This window comes from Arctopsyche grandis, chromosome 4 (assembly GCF_051622035.1).
Source record: "Arctopsyche grandis isolate Sample6627 chromosome 4, ASM5162203v2, whole genome shotgun sequence".
NCBI lineage: Eukaryota > Metazoa > Arthropoda > Insecta > Trichoptera > Hydropsychidae > Arctopsyche > Arctopsyche grandis.
This window is the reverse complement of record NC_135358.1, coordinates 26,906,186-26,927,670: the sequence shown is the minus strand read 5'-3', so window position 1 is coordinate 26,927,670 and position 21,485 is coordinate 26,906,186.

Here is a 21,485-nt window from a genome sequence, read left to right as displayed (position 1 = left end):
GAATAGGCTCCTAAACCAAAGAACCGATTACGATGGAACTTTCCTGATTGGTTGTATGCATGCCCGGAAAGATTACTGTGAAAAAAAGGGAAAAAACCTCTTAATAATAATATTCGTAATTACGATTTCATCGACGTGAAAGTATGAAGCCCCAGTGTGTAGCTAAGGAAATGTTTACGTTGGTAACAACTTGCGCGCACGCATTGCCAACGTACAAATACATTACGTACCACTCATACCAACCTTACATTATGTACCACTCATAACAATCCTACATATTTATATAAATCAATGTCTGTTTGTCACGTATGCGTTCCTATACTTTACAATAATTTAATTTGACTATTAAGTATTAATTTGAAACTGAAACATTCACTTATCGAAACGCATCGAGAAACGGAAACGGGAACGGGAATTGCATGCGTTATTGTACGATGGAACGATGGAACTTCCAGGATTTATTGTATGCATGTCCGGGAAGCTTACTGTGAAAAAAATCGGCCCAAAATAGGAACGGAAACGGGAAAAACGCGAATGAATGGCATAAAGTATGGCAAGGGTAAAGTAAACAAATAATTGAATAATTACAAATGTGCCTGCGTTTTTCCGACAAATGGGAACGGGAACGAGAACGAGAACGAGAATGGGAACGGAAACGGGAATTGCATGCGTTATTGTGGCATTGCAACGAATGCCTGTTTCAACTAGAAATATATATAAAAAACGACTGTCGATAAATATGTATGTTTGTGACGAACGATCAACCAGTATGGGGAACCAATTACAGCCGAGTAATCGAGACGCCGGGAAGCGTGGTAGTGGAGGAGGGGGGGCGTCGAGGGTCGTTGAATTCGCCGAGTGTCCTCCAGCCGCAGTGGACGTGCCGGACGACCCCATAGCGTGGGAGCCGCTCTGGGCGTCGGGGGTGCAGGCGCTGGGGGCGAAGCCCCCAGAGTGACGGGGGCCCTGGAGGCAAAGCCCCAGAGCGCCGGAGGCGCTGGAGCGAACCCTCTAGGGCACCAAAGATGTTGGGGGCGCGAGGAGCAAAGCCCCCAGGGCGTTGAAGGCGTGAGGGGCGAAGGCCCCAGGCCACTGGAGGCGTCGGGGGCGCGGAGGAAGAAGCCATCAAGGCCAACACACACATATTCATTCATCATTTCGAATGGGTTGGACTGCTAAGTGTATAAATTACCACTTTTATTACGATTAATATTACGTGCACGTGCGCTTATAAATTTCCTTACATTATACATTATTTTATTTTATTTATTGAAAAATCAACAGACAACAGGATGTACATAGATATGTATAAAAAACAAATAGTAAATATATAATATATGTATATGTATTATACTAAATATAACTTTATTTTTATTCGTATTTCAATTCCTTTTCGAAACCACCCGTTGAAATCAACGGGCACAACACTAGTCATTTTAATAAATATAAATCATACAATATGGGAAAAATTAAATTAATTTTGATTCAAGTCCTTCATTTTATTAAATTGGACGAAAATTTGCAACATTTTTCGAAAATTTTAGACAAAATATGCATACTTCAATTTTCTTCAGAATCAGTACCAATTAATAAACGTTAGCTTGGCGAATATGTGTCTACATAATTTATTACATTAAATTAAAAAAATTTAAATGAAATTAAAATTTCAATAATATTCGTCGAACTTCATAAAATATTTTGTATTTTAATTTTCAGTGTGTATGAACATATATTGATAATTAAAAAAATTTTACACGAGCTTTTTGTCCGTTAAAAAGTTATTCAGTTTTGAATCAGTGAATTTTTATTTAGCGTTTGGTTTTTCCGGATACATTACTTTTTTACTAAACTATTTTTAAATAATCAAAAACATATTGTCAAGTAATAATAACGATGAGCAACAAAAATAAATCAAATTTTCACTTGATTTATTTGAAACGGTGACTAATCAATCATTACCAAGTTAAACCAATTGGATTCGAATATGACAATGATTTTTATTGTTTTTTTCCTGTTTATGATATATGAGCGATGAAAAAAATACCCTATTTTCAAAGATTTTTGATTTTTGCAGACTTTAACTTACAATCTAGTATTGCTTGTGCAAAAAAGGAATATTGGAATCAACAGTCGGATGTTTTTGCTATTTATTGTGAGTTTTATTGTTTTCAACCACAATCAATGGTAATAAATTTAACTATTGATTTTTAGTTAAAGACTGCAAAAGTCAAAAATCTGGAAAAATTGCGCATTTTTTTAAATGCTCATATCTTATAAACAAGAGTAAACCAAAAAAATCATTGCCACATTTGAATTTAGTGGTTCAACATAGTAAAGATTGATCAGTCTCCGACCCGTCAATTTTTATTGTTAGAACATAACTATGCATATATTTTTAATTACACCATTTTGATCCAATAAAATAATAGTCTACTTCAAATATATGCATTGCCATTGAGCATTACCATATGCAGTGAATATTTATGTTTACAAATTCATAACGTTTGAAACATAACAAATCAATATATACGGTCAATTAAAAATATATTATTCTGGAATAAAGTTAATCATGCTTTGATGAAAATTGTCTGACATGTTTCATACAGAATGTATCGATTTATTCAAAATAATACGAAGATTATTGTAGCCGCGTAGAAACATACATATGTACATACATACACTGTTCATATAAATTATAATGCCAGTTTATTATTACGGGGAGTGAGTGTTATTGCCAACAACTGTCGACATTCACACAAAGCATCATTATAAACATAGATTGCCCATCTAATAACCTACGAACACCCATTATGATGAGTTTTTTTTTTTTGGTAAATCACCCCCGACCGAAGAATTCCGAAAAGGCAATGTATACATTTTATTTCCCTAGAAGAGTCATCGTTTTTGTTGAAGTTATGACCTTTGGCCTGTGTTTTTTTTTGCCCTACGCCTGCTCATATATAATTACCGGATGAAGATTGATTTTTTTTTGCGGATTCTGTGAGTGCGAGGCTCGGGATCTTACGGTAGGTATCCGAAATAGAGATTTATCTCTGGCGTTCCCCCTATCAATAACTTGCGTGCGAGCGGTTTGTTCACTTTTTCATCGTTAAGTCTAACCAAATATTTGCCGTAGTCGTTTCTCATTGCATTTTCTTTTATCGGAGGAGTGCAGTTCGACACTTTGGCGTCCCCCCTCCGACGCGATGTGCAATATGCAATAAATCATTTTCGGATACTTCGAAGATCTATACATATACATGTATAGATCTATACATATAGATGTATATAATATAAACGCCGATGATACACTTTGTATTATTATATGCACAATAAGAAATAAACCGATATTGGAATATTCAAATGAACTTTACCAATAATTTGTATGCAAATTTCAAAAGTTTCCTTTGTTTTAAATGAAAAGAATGGAGACCATGAATCGATAAAAGAATATTGATAATAAATTATTGTTTTTTCAATATATAATTTTCATAACAGACATTGAAATGCATATATTTACATATGTATGTACTTCATATGTTTATAAATATAAAAATATTTATTAGCTATTGTCGACGCATACGTAATGATACAATTTTAAATATAAAGCCAAATTAATTGAAAGCATACCTGCAACGCAAATAAAATGTTCACTTACTTTGAAATTTGCATCTGAATTTTCCATATTTATTTTACTGAAACAAATCAGACAAATTTATTCACATATGCACATAATAAATTTTAAGTATTCGATATACAAACATACATATGTACATACGTTTATAATTTTTTTTAAAAAGTATTAAAACTTGTAGTGAAAACACTGTCTGAGTTATATTATATATGTATGTACATTTTGTATTAGAATATTGCATTAGTTCGTGCCTGATTTTCAAACATAACCAGGCATGAACGCATGCAATCATTTAATACATACTAAATCTTAGGAAGATGATAACAGTATCGTTTTCTACTCATGGTGTTAATTTAACGTTTTGTTTACCGTGCGAACGCTTTTTCACCAAATAATCTATGAAAAAAGGTCATCTTGAAACGCATTTCAAGAAGAAAAATAACACTTTTGTGAACGAACTCTGAATCAATGTAAGAATTTAGCTGAGAAATTTAAAAAAGATCAGCAATAAATCATAATCGTTAAGCCATTTCTGATTTTTCTCTTCTTTTAGGTAAATCTGGAAAAAATCATACTATACTATAGTATGATTTTTTAAATCCTCTCTTATAAGAGAGGATTTACTCAACACTTGCGGCATTGTGTTGGATAACGAGTGACCAGGACTTATATTTTATTTTAAATGTCTAAATATAATGAATGCAGAGTATTCATATTTTGTGTATTCCTCGTCAAAACCTCTTTGGTTCGAATTATCCTTTTACGAAATAAAAATATTAATCAATATCAATATAAAAAAAGCCCTTTGTACACGTGCCTCAGAGAGAGAGAGAGAGAGGCGTGTTTTTTTTATTTCTTTCACTTATTATGCACGACGTTTAATACATGAAAAAAATATTTTTATAGCTAATTACAAAATTTAACCTCACAGATTTTTTTATTATGTCAAACATTAAACATATATTTAAAACTGGGCGCTTAAAGTACAGCACAGGTGTTAAATTAGGCAAGTGTTAAGCATATATACATATGTATGTATACCAGTTTTTTTTCAAAAAAGTTCTTGGAGTGGATAAAGATATGAAAGAAATACCACTGAGCAATAATACTGTTAGTAATGGAATATATGAGATGGCTAAGGATGTACAAATACAACTTATTGAAAAATTAAGAACGAGAAAATTTTCAATGCAGATGGATAAATCAACTATAAGATATGGGTCGTGAAGATTTTTAAGGCATTGAGGCATGAATTAATCGATAAACAGATAAATCTGTTACGATGTATTATGCTTTAATTTGCTCCAAAAATATATTGTAAACAATAAAGCGGGCCAAATTTGGTATAGACGCTGTTTTTTAGGAACATTTCCTTGATATAATACTGACGTTGAAAAAATCGAACAAGATTACTAATCGGAATTCGAGTAGATGCTTAAAGTATTATATTATATAATAGGCTTTGCAGTATTTCACAGACTGATCTTATTCGGAAAATAAACATTTATAATACCTGGTTATTTGGATATAATTACGACGCAATTCTAAGCGTGTTCACTCTTGAAAATTTTCAGCCGAAAAACAATAGAGTATTATTTCGTTTAAAAATAACAAACGACACCCGTTATATTTAAATAAAAATAAAAGAATCGTTCCTAGCAACGTCGTAACAAACCGCCAAGATTAGGGCTATATCGAGTTTAAAAACGGGGAAAAGTCAGCGGAACAAGTGTCACGGACGATTTTCTCGGAAGAAAAACTCGCAACTTTTCCGCGGCGAGACGCCGTAACAGAATTAGCGAAGAGACGTCAAGGCTTATACAGGATGCTACCACAGTACGAGCCACCCTCTTCTTGTTTCAGGTGATGATGTCAAAAACGCTAAAATAGAATTAGTATCGTATTTCCAACGAGAGCGCGTCGGGAATATAAGCGAGCGCACCACCGGAGCATCTGATTGAATTACTCGTCGAAGTGTACGTTTGAGGTTAATTACCTACCGGGAAAATACTATATTATATACGCAAACACGCCTGCAACACATATAATAAATAATAATAATACCAATGACGGAGAATCTCGTGCGAGATAATCGCAAAATTCGAATTCTAGCAGTGCACGCGAACGCCCGCCCTTTTGGGGATTTCGTGCACCCTCGAACGCCCCCGTGCAATATGTAATGTTGCCTTAAATAATGATGAACTTGACCAAATATTTACCCCTAGCCCTAGCTCTCTATTTCCTACCGAAAAGATATTGGATATTGATTGCGATTTAACCCCCGCGGGAGGTGATAGGGGCACGCTATGGGCGGAAAATTGCATTTTGTTGTGCATTCATATTTGTATGATTGCAGTGTGAAGTGTTCCCATGATGACACGTGTTTGAATACAAATCTATGTACGTATTTTATGTTATTTTTTTTCATTTTCGAAATAAAACTTCTTTACATATGTGAAGAAATTCGTCAAGCGTTCCACAAAATTAAAATGGGGTGATAATGTATGTAAACCTTCTACCTAACGGCTCCTTGGAATAGCAAGTAAAAAAAGGATATTGACGGTCGACTCATTCTTCAACTAATCCTTACAAACCAGCAGCATAGATTAGTAAGCATATAATTCTTTCAACCATTTTTTCATAAGTGATTTTAATTATTTAAATCTGAACCGCCTTGTAGAAGGAATGATCTTACGCCATTTAGCTCCTTTGTATGCGTCGCTTTCTATATCCAAAGTTGAAGGTTTCGAGCTTTTTTCTTCAGAACGTTAGCAAAGCCGGTGTTGACTGCTGAAAGAGGCTGAAAAATGCTAAGAGGAGGGGTAAAAAACGGGAAAAGCGCTTTTCGCAATGGAACTGGCGTGCATCTTGTCGGTCGGTCTGTACTAATCGTAGCACAGGGCTGTCTCTCGCGTTTGAGAATGCAAATTAGGCAGACGTCGGGGGGCGCGAAATTTAGCTTACAACACTAGGACGAAAACGAGAAAAGTTGAAATGGCAAGCATGAATATATTAGGCGATTCGTGAAACCGGTCGTGTTTCCCATTTAGACGCGATATAACTGCCTGCTCACAGTTGGCGGAATTGAAACGAGATATGCTTGTTCAGCTGAAGAATAAGTGCGCGGAAAATTACTTGCAAACTCGGCACTAATCCGATGATTCATTTTGAAAATCTGACACGAACAATGTTGGACTGGCCATACTTAACTTTAATTCAGTTAAAAAAATAACTAAACGATTCGTTGAAGGAAACGAAAGACTAGCTTTCCACACCTACATATGATAGATATGTATGTACATATATATATGTACATATACATATGTAGACCAGATTAAAGATTTCGCCTAAAATGAAGTCGTAGTATTTAATATATTTTGTTTTATTTTATTCAACCAATCATGCACACTCGTCGACAGATTACTCCAATGCGACGAATACAGATTAAAAATTATGATTAATTATATATGTATGTATATGTAATGTATATATGTAAATATTATGTATTATTGCCAAATATTGAACAAAAGTATTGTAAGTATTATAAACAAGGCAAACCTAAACAGCGATTAACATCCACAGAAACATCTATGGACAAATTTGCAGTATTTATACAAATCGAGATGCTGAATAACTCGAATTTTCGCGAGAGAGATGGGACAGGGATACCAATTTTTCGGAATCGTTTCAATGAAGTCAGATAAATTGGCTAATACTGGAAACCAATAGGAAACGATCGATTGGTCACATATCCAAGGTCTGACCAGCAACACACACCAGGAGTAGAACCGATGACCACATAATGTAAAGGGGAACAATTTAAACGTCCATTTTATAAAATAAATGTGTATTTAAAAAAGCAATTTAAAAAAAATTTTGTACATTAAAAAAAGTTGTTTATAAAATAAAAAAATTAAATGACGGATATAGATTACATTAGAAAGAAAAAAAAATATTTGCTACAAAAAAAAAGCGGATGTTTGCTACTTGATTGTGTATTACAATGACCAAATTCAAACCGACCACGACCAACGCTTCTCTCTACTGGATTCCTTATTTTTTACTCTTCGGCTTTCGAACTTCGACACCTATGACCTTTGCTTCGACTCTACGATCTGACATCATCATTCAGTTAACCTGACAGTTGACAGTTGTAAATAGAGGAAGATTGCAACGTTGCCACTTTTTGTATCTATCCTAATGCTAAAATCTATTTTTTTGAATGATCGTTTCATATTTTTTATTGGTCACTTTGAAATGCCAAAATATTTTATTCGATGCACAATACGAGATTGTTTAATGCACAAATATTTTTTACAAAAGATACAAAGTATTTTTCTCAATGTACAGTTAAATCGTACCCAATTTAAAGCATTGCATACTTACCATTGATCTTTATAAATCGGATAGCTTAAAATAGGTACTCTCTATCGTTTTTGTTTTAATTTGAAAAATGAAAATGATAGATGAGCATGTTTTTACTTGTATTTCACTGCGTTAATTTTATATAGGTATAGTTATAATTACTATTTTTTGTATTTATTATTAAATTACTAATCCAATAATCAAATGAATCGTAATTTAATTTCAGAAAAATGTTGATGCGGGAAAATTATATAATTATTTATTTAAGAAGGCAAACATTATATAATTTAAAATATTATTGGTTTATATTGAAACACCGTGAGCGCATTTTCAATATTGATGTTGTGCATTTGCAAATTTTAAATAGGTATAATATTATGAAATGTTTGGTGTGTTTTCTTATTATACATTCATACAAGAGTATATTGTGAAATTTCCTTTTTGCCATATGGTTCGTTATCTATTATGTATCGAATTTACGATCGAAGTTTTCCCTTTATCGTTTTACGTGTCCAAAAATAAACGATCTTACGTTAGAAAATATATTGCCTCGAATATATTACGCAAGTTCGACGAAAAATGCGAAAAACTAGGTTCGAGTCGCGAAATTGATATATCAGCCTATTTTATTTTATTTTTTCAACACGCGTTCTGTTCCACTGGCCGAAATGTCAAACGTATGAAATTTTCTACTTGTGTGCGGAAATTGTGTCGCTGTCAATTTATCGGTTTAGTTTTATAATGTAGTTATCGCAAGAGTTGAATGTAAATTTGTGACATAATTTATCGTCATAAAACGCAGAGCCCAACTCCGAGCTCCAACATGTTGACGGTTTTCCATACACGTTCGAACCAAAGTCGCTAACATCAATTTACATAAGCCTGAAATACTTTTGTGGTTCTAGGATTTTTTCTATCACCAAAAGAAAAACCCCCAAAAATTTCAAAACAACCCATACACAGACTGTGCACGGAATCTCCGTACACAGTCTGTCAAATTTCAATTTAAGTCAATTCCTGATATCAAAAACTACGGTTTTTTTACTCTATATGTGTACGAAGTAAAGAAATATGATGATTTGTTTTCAAATTTTGTGATACACAAGATTCTAGAATCACAAACGTTGTTCAGGCTCGTGTAAATTGATATTGGCGACTTTGTTTCGCCAACTCGTTGGATTTCGGCGTTTTATGACGAACCCAACATGTTCGACCGTGTATGGGGGGTTTAAAAGATAGCCAGTTCTACATATAATAATAACTGTATTATAATATTTATTAGCCAACAGTATGGCTCGGTGTTTGCGTTTATGTTTAGCACCGAGAGATTACTGGGTTCGATTCCGTGCTAATCTTTAATACTGGTGGTTATAATTGAATATTTTTGACTCCATGTCGATCGTTCCTTATCAGAGTTTGCCAATTTATCTGATTGGCAAAAATCATCCTACAGGCTGTCACAAATATCTGAATTTGATTGTTTAATCATTTATGTATAAGTCTAAAGCCATAGAAGTCTCAATGGATTAATTAGTTTTTAATTTGGTGTTCTTCAGCAATTCGAAATACTGTGATTTATGTACCTATAGTAAAAATGCTTCAATTTTTGTAATTAATTGTCTAGCAAGACGCATTTGGGTCTACCTGTCAGGCCTTCCTAGTATATATCTATGTAAAATAAAATAAAATAAAATTTAGTATGTACATACTTATGTATGTACAAAATTTTGACCATATGTGTCGCCTTTAGGCAGTCCATCATGGCACAAATGGTAGAAATTTTTGTATAATAATAAAAATATCTACCTAAAATATTATACAACATACACACCAGCATATTTCTCCATCTCCTCGGGTTTTTTGCCACGATTTTTGACACAACCTCTAAGAGAAATGTAATAATAATAGAAGGGCCCTTACGAATAAATAATTGCTGTCAATATTACGCTGTACGTCTCTATAAATACGCTACAACGCACGGAATACAATCGGATCAACTTACTTATAAAAATGTATCCCATGTTGCCCATCTTGCGAGTAATATAAACAAACAGAGAAGTTGTTATCAGACATACGTCGAGCACCAAGCTTCAAATACGATTGATGCTAAAATTATTTATGATTTTCTGTGGACAATCGTCACTTGACAACAATATGACGCCTAAAGCCACTTCTATTAATATAACATTTCTCTGCGACCTCTACCGTTACGCCGATCTAACTTCTAGAATTGCAATTTTACCGCACGATCATCTTTTACAGTTGCATTTTCACACGACCCGGCCGTTGACGGCCGGGAATCTGGTACTTTCGAACACACCACCTGCTAATTTCGCAATTTGACAAATGGCAATGTGATATAAATCAAGCCGACATGTTTGCGACCACACGCGGGAGCAACATGCTCGCACACCGGTCTCTGTCACGGCCAATTAGTATTATCACAATATTAGTAGCAAAATTCGGAAATCTTTAAGACTCGTATCCGGTATCGTTGCATACTTCGAGCAAAATAAAATTGAATAGTTAAGTGTAAGCAGAGACGCCAATAACGGTTCGTTATTCAAAAACGAACCAATAATATTACCAATAAACGAACTTTTACAATAACGAACCAATAACGGTTCGTTATTGTTAAAGTGCGTTGTTGGGAACAAGATTGATAAAATCAATCTTGATGAAGTTAATTTTAGACAAAAAGAAAACGTTATAATAAATACTCAAAACATTATCTGCGATGCATTAATTTCAGAAGTATCAAGAAGGAGCTTAATTTTTGATAGTTTATTAAAAGATTTTCGATTATTTTTTAATGTTGAAATAAGTCAAATGTGTTGAATGAATAATTTCAAAATATAACAATGATATTGACACATATCAAAAGCGATAATATTACGAATCCTGTCGATAATTATAAATGATTAATTGGAGGTTTAAAAACGAATTATTAATTGTTTCAACGTTTCCAAAGGTTGAAACCATTTTAAGAATATTTCTAACGCTTCCTATAAGCAATGCGAGTGGCGAACGTTCGTTTTCAGTATTAAAACGAGTTAAAAATAATTTAAGGAATTCATTAAATCAAAATAATTTATCGATGTTGCTTATTGAAAGTGACGTGGCGCATTTATTAGATTGTTATAATATAATAGATAAATTTGCGGCATCAAAAGCTCAAAAAGTACCAATTTTAAATGTTTTCCTTTTTTTCTTGATTGTTTGTATATGTTTATAAATAGATGTTTGTTTATATAATTGTAAAATATATAATTTTTTGTTTGTATAAGTTTGTAAATAGATTTATATTATTTAATAAACAATTGTAAATACAAAATAACACACGTTTTTTTATAATGTAGGTACATACCTATAATTCACAATTGAAAAAAAAGTCACTTTATGATTAGTAGGAGGGGGGGGGGGGCTCTAAATTACGTTGCGCCTGTGGCCTCCGAAACGCTTAATCCGCCACTGTATATTATAGGAATACAAAGAACGTTTGTGTAGTCGTTACTAGGAATCACTGCAATTACGGTCGGCGTGAGAGGATGCACTCAGGGTGTGATTGCAGTTCGTCTCCTAGGTAATTAGTGTCAAGTCTGGCACTAATTGTATATATATATAGTATATATATATGTATGTAGGTACAAATGTAGAGTACGCAACAATCTAGTGATTTTTGTGAGGTTTTTATTCATTTTTATGTTCATATGTATATATATATATATATATATATATATATATATATTATGTATATATGTACGTAGGTACATATAATTTCACAACTGATATCGACAGTTGCGATTTGCGATGAACGATGCCAGCAGTTATATTATACTCTTATATTAAAGTTGAAAGGTCGTCGTTGATGACGTCATTAAAAGTTTTCACTGGTTCTAACAATTAATACTGGATTTTCGATGTTGACTGGTCTTTTACTTTAAATTTACATGTACGAATATGTTATTATTAGACTAGAAGCAAGAAAGTTTGAAAATGCTTTTATAATATTTATGGAAGTACGAATGTGTATGAATGTATGTACATGCACATACATATAACGTGAAAGGCTCAACTGCTCGAAATTAATATTAATTGATAGGTATTGCATTTGATGTGCTAGTTACAGTGTTTTCAATTATGGTTTTCGGGTACGTAAATAAACGCAGGATTAATTAATTTTGATATGACAGAGAAGTTCTACACATACATATGTATGTATGTATGTGCATTAGGCCGGAGCGTATCAAGGGAGTGTTAAATAAATAAAAAATCATTGATTTTAAACAATGTCCTGTGCCTCCAACCATTCGTCAGAAATGTTGACCTCGAATTCTCGTTTATTTGTCAAAACTTATAATTGACTCAAAAACTTATCATAAAGTTGGTAAAGCATCCGTCAACCAGAAGTGGCAGTATACTCTTGTTCAATTTTTTCTTCCACTATTTTTTCGACCCCTTTAACATGTGTGCTCTTCACGTAAAAATTCAAGTATAATTGTTGTATCAATGTGATGAAAATAATAAAAAAATCACTAAATATAATAAAACGGAAGCGGGATTTTTTTCCACTTCAAAAATGTTGAAGTGGAAAAAAAAAAATGTTGAAGTGGAAAAGTCAAAAATGTTGTGACAACGATTCTTTCCACGCCCTGAACATATTTAGCTGAAACTTTATATTTGTATTCTTTTTGGACTAACATAGAGTTGATAAGATTTTGGTCGGAATTCGTAAGCCGGAAGTATAACTTTAGTCTTGTGTAAGTTTTCTTACATTTGTATTGAAAATGCTCATAGCCGGTATGTGTGAACGTTTATGTACATACATATGTACATATATTCGATTATCGAATTTTGTTTTTTATCCTTCTTATTTTCCTCAAATAAATAGATAAAGTCGTAGGTTGGTCACATCCGAATTTTTTACATAAAGTAAATGTAATTGGAATTTTTTTTATATTAGGTGGATTGTTTCGATGAATAATTACAAGACGGTACAAAGTATTTGTAAAAAACGAATCAATGAATCAAAGCGATGTTTTTGCTTTATTTAATTACATTTTCGGATGTGTTTTATTTAATCTTAGAAATTTATGGATGTGAACCGAAAATTTAAAGAATGTGCCAAGCTCCCAAAATTAGTACGCCAATATGGGAGTATTTTTTGCGTGAAACATCGGGAGAGTTTGCAAAATGAAATTGAACGTTTTTGAAATATGAAAACATGATCGCAAAATCAAATATTACTGTGCCAAAAATGAGTACTGAAATCAATAGTCTGGTCTTTTTCCTACTGATTAAGATTTTTTTTAAATCAAAAATTGATATTTTTAAACATTTTTTTCTGCAATTTAGTCGGTTTACATCTGTACATTTCAACAAAAAAGAAATGTGTAAAAAAATTCATATTTTTGACTTTTAAAAATCGCTTGATAATTAATTATGCGCATGTTAAAGCAATCAAAATCACAATCAATCGAAAAAAACACCCGACTATTGATTTTAATATTTACTTTTTGCACATCGATACTAGATTATGAGTTAATGACTGCAAAAGTCAAAAATCTGTAAAAATTGCTCTGAAAAAACGCTTATATCTCATAAACGACAAGAAACCATATTCAGGCGAGGTGAGTCAAAATTAATAAAGATTGATTAGTCTCCGCTCCAGTAAGTAAAAAACGTGATTTTTTCATGCTCTGTGTTAATGAATTAATATATGTACATATGTACATAGTTACTAAGTAAGCAGATCCTGCATAACTTCTTTCAAATCTCGCTAAAAACTCTAGCGTGGATTTTATTGTTATGAGCTTTGGGGTTGACTCAATTTTTTTATGATAAAAATACCACACCGTCATCACTACTTTTAATCGATTCGTTCGAACTTTTTACGTACATTTGACAAATCAATTTGAAATCACACGCATTACCGAAATATCACACTCGTACAAACTAATTCCATTTCGATCGAAACTTGGACACCCTAATACACAAAACGCATGCATTATGCACAGACTTTATCTCACCCCTTGTATTGCTGTCGAATCCATCGCTGCACAACCCTGTCGCTTAATGGCAAATCCTTCATTCACACTCGCACGCAACGAACCAATTCTTTCAGTATTTATCCCGATATATCCACATAGAACCCCCCCATGCCGATAATTTATACCGCCTCGGGCAATATGTCCCGTGGATTCGCTTCATAGGGTTCGAGCGCAATGGGGTTGGAGAATTCTACACACCCCCTCACGAATAAAAGTAAATCTAGACACCTGCATTTGAAATTTCAAATGCAATAATGCCTGACGTTTGTAGAAGAGGGAAGTGGGAAGTATGTCGAACGACTAAAATTGAAATACTTGCATGCAAGTAATGTACACAGGTACACGTATGGCCCGCAACGTTCCCTTGCAACGTTCGCGGTGTATCTTTATTAAGTTACGCTCGCTGTGGAGATGTACATATATTTGCGTATCGGATTGCATATAAAATGTACTCACATGTTATGTGAGTGTGTAAATGTGCGAAATTTCGCAAGCCGTCTGGTGTGAGGTAGGTCGCCAAAAAGGCAGCTTCGGTCAAAGTACATATGTACATATATACATATGCGTTGAAATTCTTCCGGGTGTTTGTAAAATTGTGTAGTGTTAAAAAGTAGTGTAGGTTTGTGAATTAACATTTTCATTGTGTTGTTCCTTTGTGGTTAAAGTTGTACTTTTTGTTACAGTTGTATCCTGATGGAAAGTTTCAACCTGTTTCATTTTGTGTTGGTGCAATTGTAGACAGCATTATCAGGTATTTATATATGTGATACAATTTAGTTTGTTACAATATATTTTGTGAAATTGAAAACCATTGAACAAAATATTTACAGCGGATTTAGGGGCTTTACATTAGCTTTAAAATAAATAAAAAAAAAAAAAAAATATATATATATATATATATATATATATATATATATATATATATATATATATATATATATATACTTAAGTTTCTATTATATGTACATACATATATTATACATCGTTTTGTCATTAGCTTTATTGGTGGTATCCAGGGCTGTTTTTGATTAATATGTTTATTACTAATCGAACTAAAATCAGTATGGCTCGCTGGTGGCGTTTATGTTTAGCACTGAGAAGTTACCGGGTTCGTTTCCGTGCTAATCTTTAATACTGCTGGTCAGGCTTGGATATTTGTGACTCCAAGTCGATCGTCTCCTGTCATAGTTTGCCAATTTATCTGATTTCATTGTTGAAACAGTTCCTCCATGAAATCGGCAGAAACCATCCTACCCGCTATATCACAAATATCTGAATTTGATTACTAGCCGAGTCCGGCATGCGTTGCAAATGCCACAATAACGCAAGCAATTCCCGTTCCTGTTTCGATAAACGAATGCTTCAGTTTCAAATTAATACTTAATAATCAAATTAAATTACAGTAATGATAATTTGTAGGAAAAACGCAGATAGCGAACACATTCGACAGCAGCATACATATATCAATGGTAAACGTGGAATACTTTCAATTATGTGGTCATGGGTTCAATACCTGGCCGTGCTGCTGGCTAGACCTTAGATATGGGACTCCATGATCGATCGTTTCCTATCAGAGTTTGCCAATTTAATTTATCTTCACAATTTTTAAACATGTCTACTTGTGATTGATTTCATCAGATGGTTGCCTACGGGTAAAAATATCTACATACATAAATACATTCTTATTATAGTCTGAACTGAGGATTCTTACAACTTTAATTGTACGTGATTGAACTTTAATTGAACATGTACAATTGAAGTACATATGTAAGATTGAGTACCGTACTAAATATGTAAATAGACAAAGCATATGTATTTACATATTATAATGTCGACGGTCACCGTGCACCTAATTGCACACAACAAATGCAGTTTATGTCGACGATCCGTAATAAAATTGTCGCGCGCGTATGATTGAATGCGTTTCGTATGCATGAAATTAGCATCGACTTATCCGAAATTTATATCGCATCGGAGTCCCGTCATATCCCCTAATCTCGTTGTCCATCAAAGCGTTGCTTTTGTGTTTTCCCCTCCTGCCGAATATCCTTTGTTTCGTACCCTTATAGAATTGCAGCCGCAGGGCAGGGACCGTGCAATAAAAAATGCATTAAATTGCATTACATATAAATAAGACGGGCGTCGTACAAATGCGATCGTCGAAAGTTTCTCCCCCACGTAAATACATATGTATATATGTATGGATTTATATATTTGTGTACGTTTTGTCGTAGGCTTTTAGCTCGGATGTGTACATACATGTCTGTCAAATAAATGCAGAGTGTCCCAGAATACTATTATAAATATATATTTTATAAATTAATGATTTTTCCGTGGAAATTCAACGGATGGTTTCTAAATTTGTCATTCTTATTATGTTGTACAGGGAGTGTAAAAAAAAGTTAATAAATTTGTGCGTACTCTTTGCATTGAAGATTTTTTGTGTGAAATGGATGGTCTAAGCTTTTACATATTATATACATACATATGTACGAGTATATGTATACAAATATTTTTTAGGTGATAAAAGGTTTTCGAAAATAACTGAAGGCGACCTATTGCTAATAATCAGTTATAAGTACGATATTTTCAGCATACTTCATCTTTGATATTAAATTTATGATACGAATACAGGCTCCTTTGAATAGCATGTCAAATAGGATGTTGAGTGTTACTCATTTTTCGACTAATCCATACATTTTATTTTTAATTCAAGTAACATAAAATTGAAAGTATTATATTTCGCTACTACCGGTAGTTTATTTTGTATTACCCGTAGTACCGAAAGTAGAATTTTACCAGTATTGGAAACCCTAGTAAATACGTTTGTTTTTCCAGTATGCAAATTCGAAATTTTCAGTTTAAGATAACCAAATTTGGTATACTATCTAAATGGTCAACTTATAAAATCAGAATTACTAGAAGTAACCAGAGCCTTTGAAAGAGTACTTTGTTCAATTTTCACCCACCCAAGAAACGCCGGGCAATGTTTAATATGTCTAAAATTAATTACATTTTTTTTATTCTACCAATTATGCACACTTGTCTAACAGATTGCTCCAACGCGATGAATGTACTTTATAGATTTAGAATTATGTCAAAAAGTATGAGTACACCCATGTATTTAACACGACATCTATGTATGGTCAAACGATTGACAGCCACAAAGACATGTATGACAAATTTTTGCAGAATTTTCCAATCATCGAAAATCAAGATGATGAATACCAAGAAATTTTGGGACTGGGTTATCAATTTATTGGAACCGTTTCAAATTAAATCAGATACATTGACGAACTCCGATAGGAAACGATTGACCTTGGAGTCACATATCCAAGATCTGGCCAGCAGCATACGGGATAGATCCCGTGACCACACAATTGAAAGCATTGCATCCTAACCATCGATCTATACTGCTGATTTAAAAGTATTGTTCACACTTGATTAATCATATTACTATTCTCAAAAGAAGCACTGAAACGTTATGAAGCATTGTGCATTAGTCCATAATTCGATTTATTGGTTTCATTACCTTTATAATTCTGTAAGTGCACTCTAGAGTCGAACTTTGGAAAATTTTGGCACTCGCCCTACGGAAGTGCACGCAAAAAGATTTCATTAAGCCGTGTTATGAAAGAATAGGAGATTTGACAATAGTTGAAGGGGGACACGCTCCTTGGTAATATCAACCCCTACCGGCCATTTAAGGGATAACAATATTAACCCTCTTACAGCGAGACGCACTTGCGTTCACATTTACGACATATTAATCGTTCGCGTGCTTTAAATACCACCTGCACCATAATCCACCCTACAGTATGGATATTAAAAATAGATTAATCGAATATATATATACATATATACGTGAATTTATGTAATTATGATTTATAAATCTTTAAAAGGTTTTTGAGCTAACGTAAAAAATTTAAACTCAAATGTAACACCTAGCGATGTAATATATACATAATAAATATACATAATATTAACCGGTGAACGTACCCAAAAAAATGTACCTTTTCCCGTTCGAGACGAGAAAGTTTCGAACTCGTTGTAGCGGTGAAGTTTTCTAAACTTGCTGAATATCGACTTCTCTGCTGATTTGGCTATTCGCGATAAAAAGCGATTGTCGGAAAAAAAGAGATAGGACTCGGAAAATTCATATTGAAAATGCACGTGAATTTCCATAGGGGCGTAAGTGGGGAAACGGCTCGGGGATATATCGGCAGTATTTATGTCGCTATTAACATCCGTTTCCGCCGACGACGATGTTGAATCGAGAAAATGTATACGGATGGCAAAATTTGAGATAATTATTCGGAGATAAATCCACAAAGTGATTGCGGGAATTTGCGGGGTAAAAAATGGAAAATCGGCAATACAAACGTACGGTGAAAAACCAACGAATACGAAAATATAATAATTGGATGAAATCGATTGACAAGAATTCAAGTGGTCTTTTATATGTTATTATAGGTAGTAGGCCATCGTACGAAGGTCGATGCTCAAATATCTTAATATTTCACATTTATTTGAAATTTTACTCTTTTTGATAATTCAATACTTATAATATTGTGTTTTTTATAATAGTAACTATATATAATATTTAGTTATTTATTTATTTACAAATATACCAGGAAAGCTTAACAGGTAAACCCCAAATGCGCCTTCCTGGTCCACATAATTATTACATAGATACATGTAAATCTAAACAATATCTGACATCTATGGTCAGATATTACAAACATTGTATTAATACGATAAATAACAATGAATAACTTTCATGTAACAATACGAATTTTTATATTCGATAAACAACCACATTTATGGTGAGCAACCACATTATGGTAAACAGAGACATCTATGGTGAGCAATATGGCGAAACCCAAGATATAACAATAACTAAAGGTTCGCAACAGAAAATTGGGAAGGAAGCGCCAATTTTTACAGGAATCGTTTCAATGAAAATCAGAAAAATTGGCAAATTCTGATAAGAAACGATCGACCTTGACAAACCAAGGTCTGGCCAACAGCGAGACTTAGCGGGAATCGAACTCGTAACATCAAGTACGAAATAATAAAACATTCACCACTAGACCACGCTGCTGGTTACTAGTACCTATAATATTGTGTTTTTTCTTTTATTGTTTTTGATCCCTAGGGTCTTTCCAAAATTGTGAAACTATCATAAATTATGAATATTATCCTCTAGTATATGTAGCTCGGTGGTTGCGTTAATGCTAAACGCAAGGTCCCAGGCTCGAAACCTGGTTTGACCTCGATTGAAAATAATTTATTAGTAGTATTTATGCAAGAGCTGCTGATTTATACTTCTATTGAGACATTATTGATACATTTTATTTCACAACTCATTATTTACTTAACTTCCGTATACGCCTGTTTTCTTATCCAAGGCCTTCGATCGAGTGAATCGTGATCTACTTTGATCCAAACTGTTAAAAAGGGGAGCTCCAAGTCAGATCATGAGTTGTTTAGCATCCTGGCACCGGAATCAGTTCAACCATGTACGCTGGGGAAATGCCTATTCTGATCCCGCTTCTTTGAAGTGCGGGGCTAGATATGGTGGGTCAATGTCTCCTGGCTTATTCAACTTGTACATGGATGAATTTTCCTATCGCCTTCGACAGACTGGAGTTGATTGCCACATAGGAGGAAAATGCAGTAACCACATCAGATATGCGGATGACATGGTGATCTTGGCGCCTTTTCCGTCAGCTCTGAATCGCCTACTGGAAGTTTGGTCGCATTATGATGCAGAACATAATATGTGGTATAATACGGGTAAATCCATGGTATTGATTTTCCAATACGGTCGAGGTCCTCATTTCGTCCCCAACATTATTTTAGATGGACGTAATCTTAAAACCATTAGGGACGTCAAGTACCTGGGACACCTGCTAACGGAAGATCTCTCTGATGACCGTGACATCGAAAGACAAAGAAGAGCTATCGTGTAAGGGAAAATATGCTGGCAAGACGGTTTTACCACTCCAGTGTAAAGGTCAAGTGACAATTATTTATGTCCTTTTGTACTAGCCTCTATACTGGAGAACTATGGACCAGATAAAAGCGGGAAACGATGAGAAAGATAAAGGTACAATATAACAACTGCTATCATGTTCTCTTCAGGCTACCTAGGGGCTGCAGCGCGTCGTAAATGTTTGTGGTAGGGCATGCGCCTCACTCTGAGGCCATTCTCAGGATGAGAGCGGCCTCTTTACGTCTTCGTATATTTTTATCTTCTAATTGTCTTCTTGCTGCTGCATCTTCTCATTTGTATTCTTCACTGTATGTTCGATGGATGGATCTACTGGACCGACCACCTTAAATAGACATTAAATTGATTAATTAATTAATTATTCTTATTATTATTTATATGTATGTATATTTTTTTATTTATTTTTTTTACCATTTTTTAATAATATTTTTTTTACATACCTCCTTTACGTTTCACATGGCTCTCGTGTCAGTGGTCATTTTTATCTCTTATCCGATCGTTTTCATACTTTGCCATATTGCTCATTTTGGTCATCAATATAAGTAAATGTATCGTCTGCCATTACGTTGGAGATAAAATATCGTAAGCAATGCGTAACAAATATCCAGAATCTCGGATACGGTGACGTTTATGACGGTACGTAAGGCTACCATAATCTATCTTCAACCTTTTCGCCTTGATATGCTATTTCAGATTTTAATTGTTTAAACGCCTATAATTCACTCTATATTTTATAAAATTTGCTCTATAGGTTCTCGTTATCTCTAATATTTAAATATTTATAGTTTTAACTCTCATATGTATATATAAATTTCAAATTTGGCGTCTAGCTTCATGTAATGTAATACACGATATATATTGATTTTTGGCCAAATATGTCAAATCTGACATTTCACTGTATATCTCCTCAGTCGGTTTTATCTGCGAGATAAGTATTCAATAAGAAGCTATGTTGTATCTAATTGTTATTTTTATCTACATATGTTATTATTTATATGGGCGTTAAGTATTGCACTATTCTCCCTATCGTATGGAATGAAAAGTTGTTATTATTATTATTATTATTAATGATGGCAGATTTTAATAAAGGAAAATCTCTTTAGAAATCTGTCAAGCCAAAGCATCAAACTGACCGCGCTGGAAATGACGGTTCAGTAAAAGCGTATCAATTAAATTTACGGCATTTGACGCAGAATTTTCTCGTATGTTATCCAAATATTTATGTACATACATATCACATAGACGCATGCCTATCTGCATGTATGTACATATATATGTATGTACAAGTGTAGGTATATGTACACGTGTGTAACGATTACAACACACATGGTTGACAAATTTCGGTTGGCATGCACACTTGCCACGTCACTTGCATGTGGCACTAACGGAAATGGATTTCCTACGTAACGTCAATCTCATT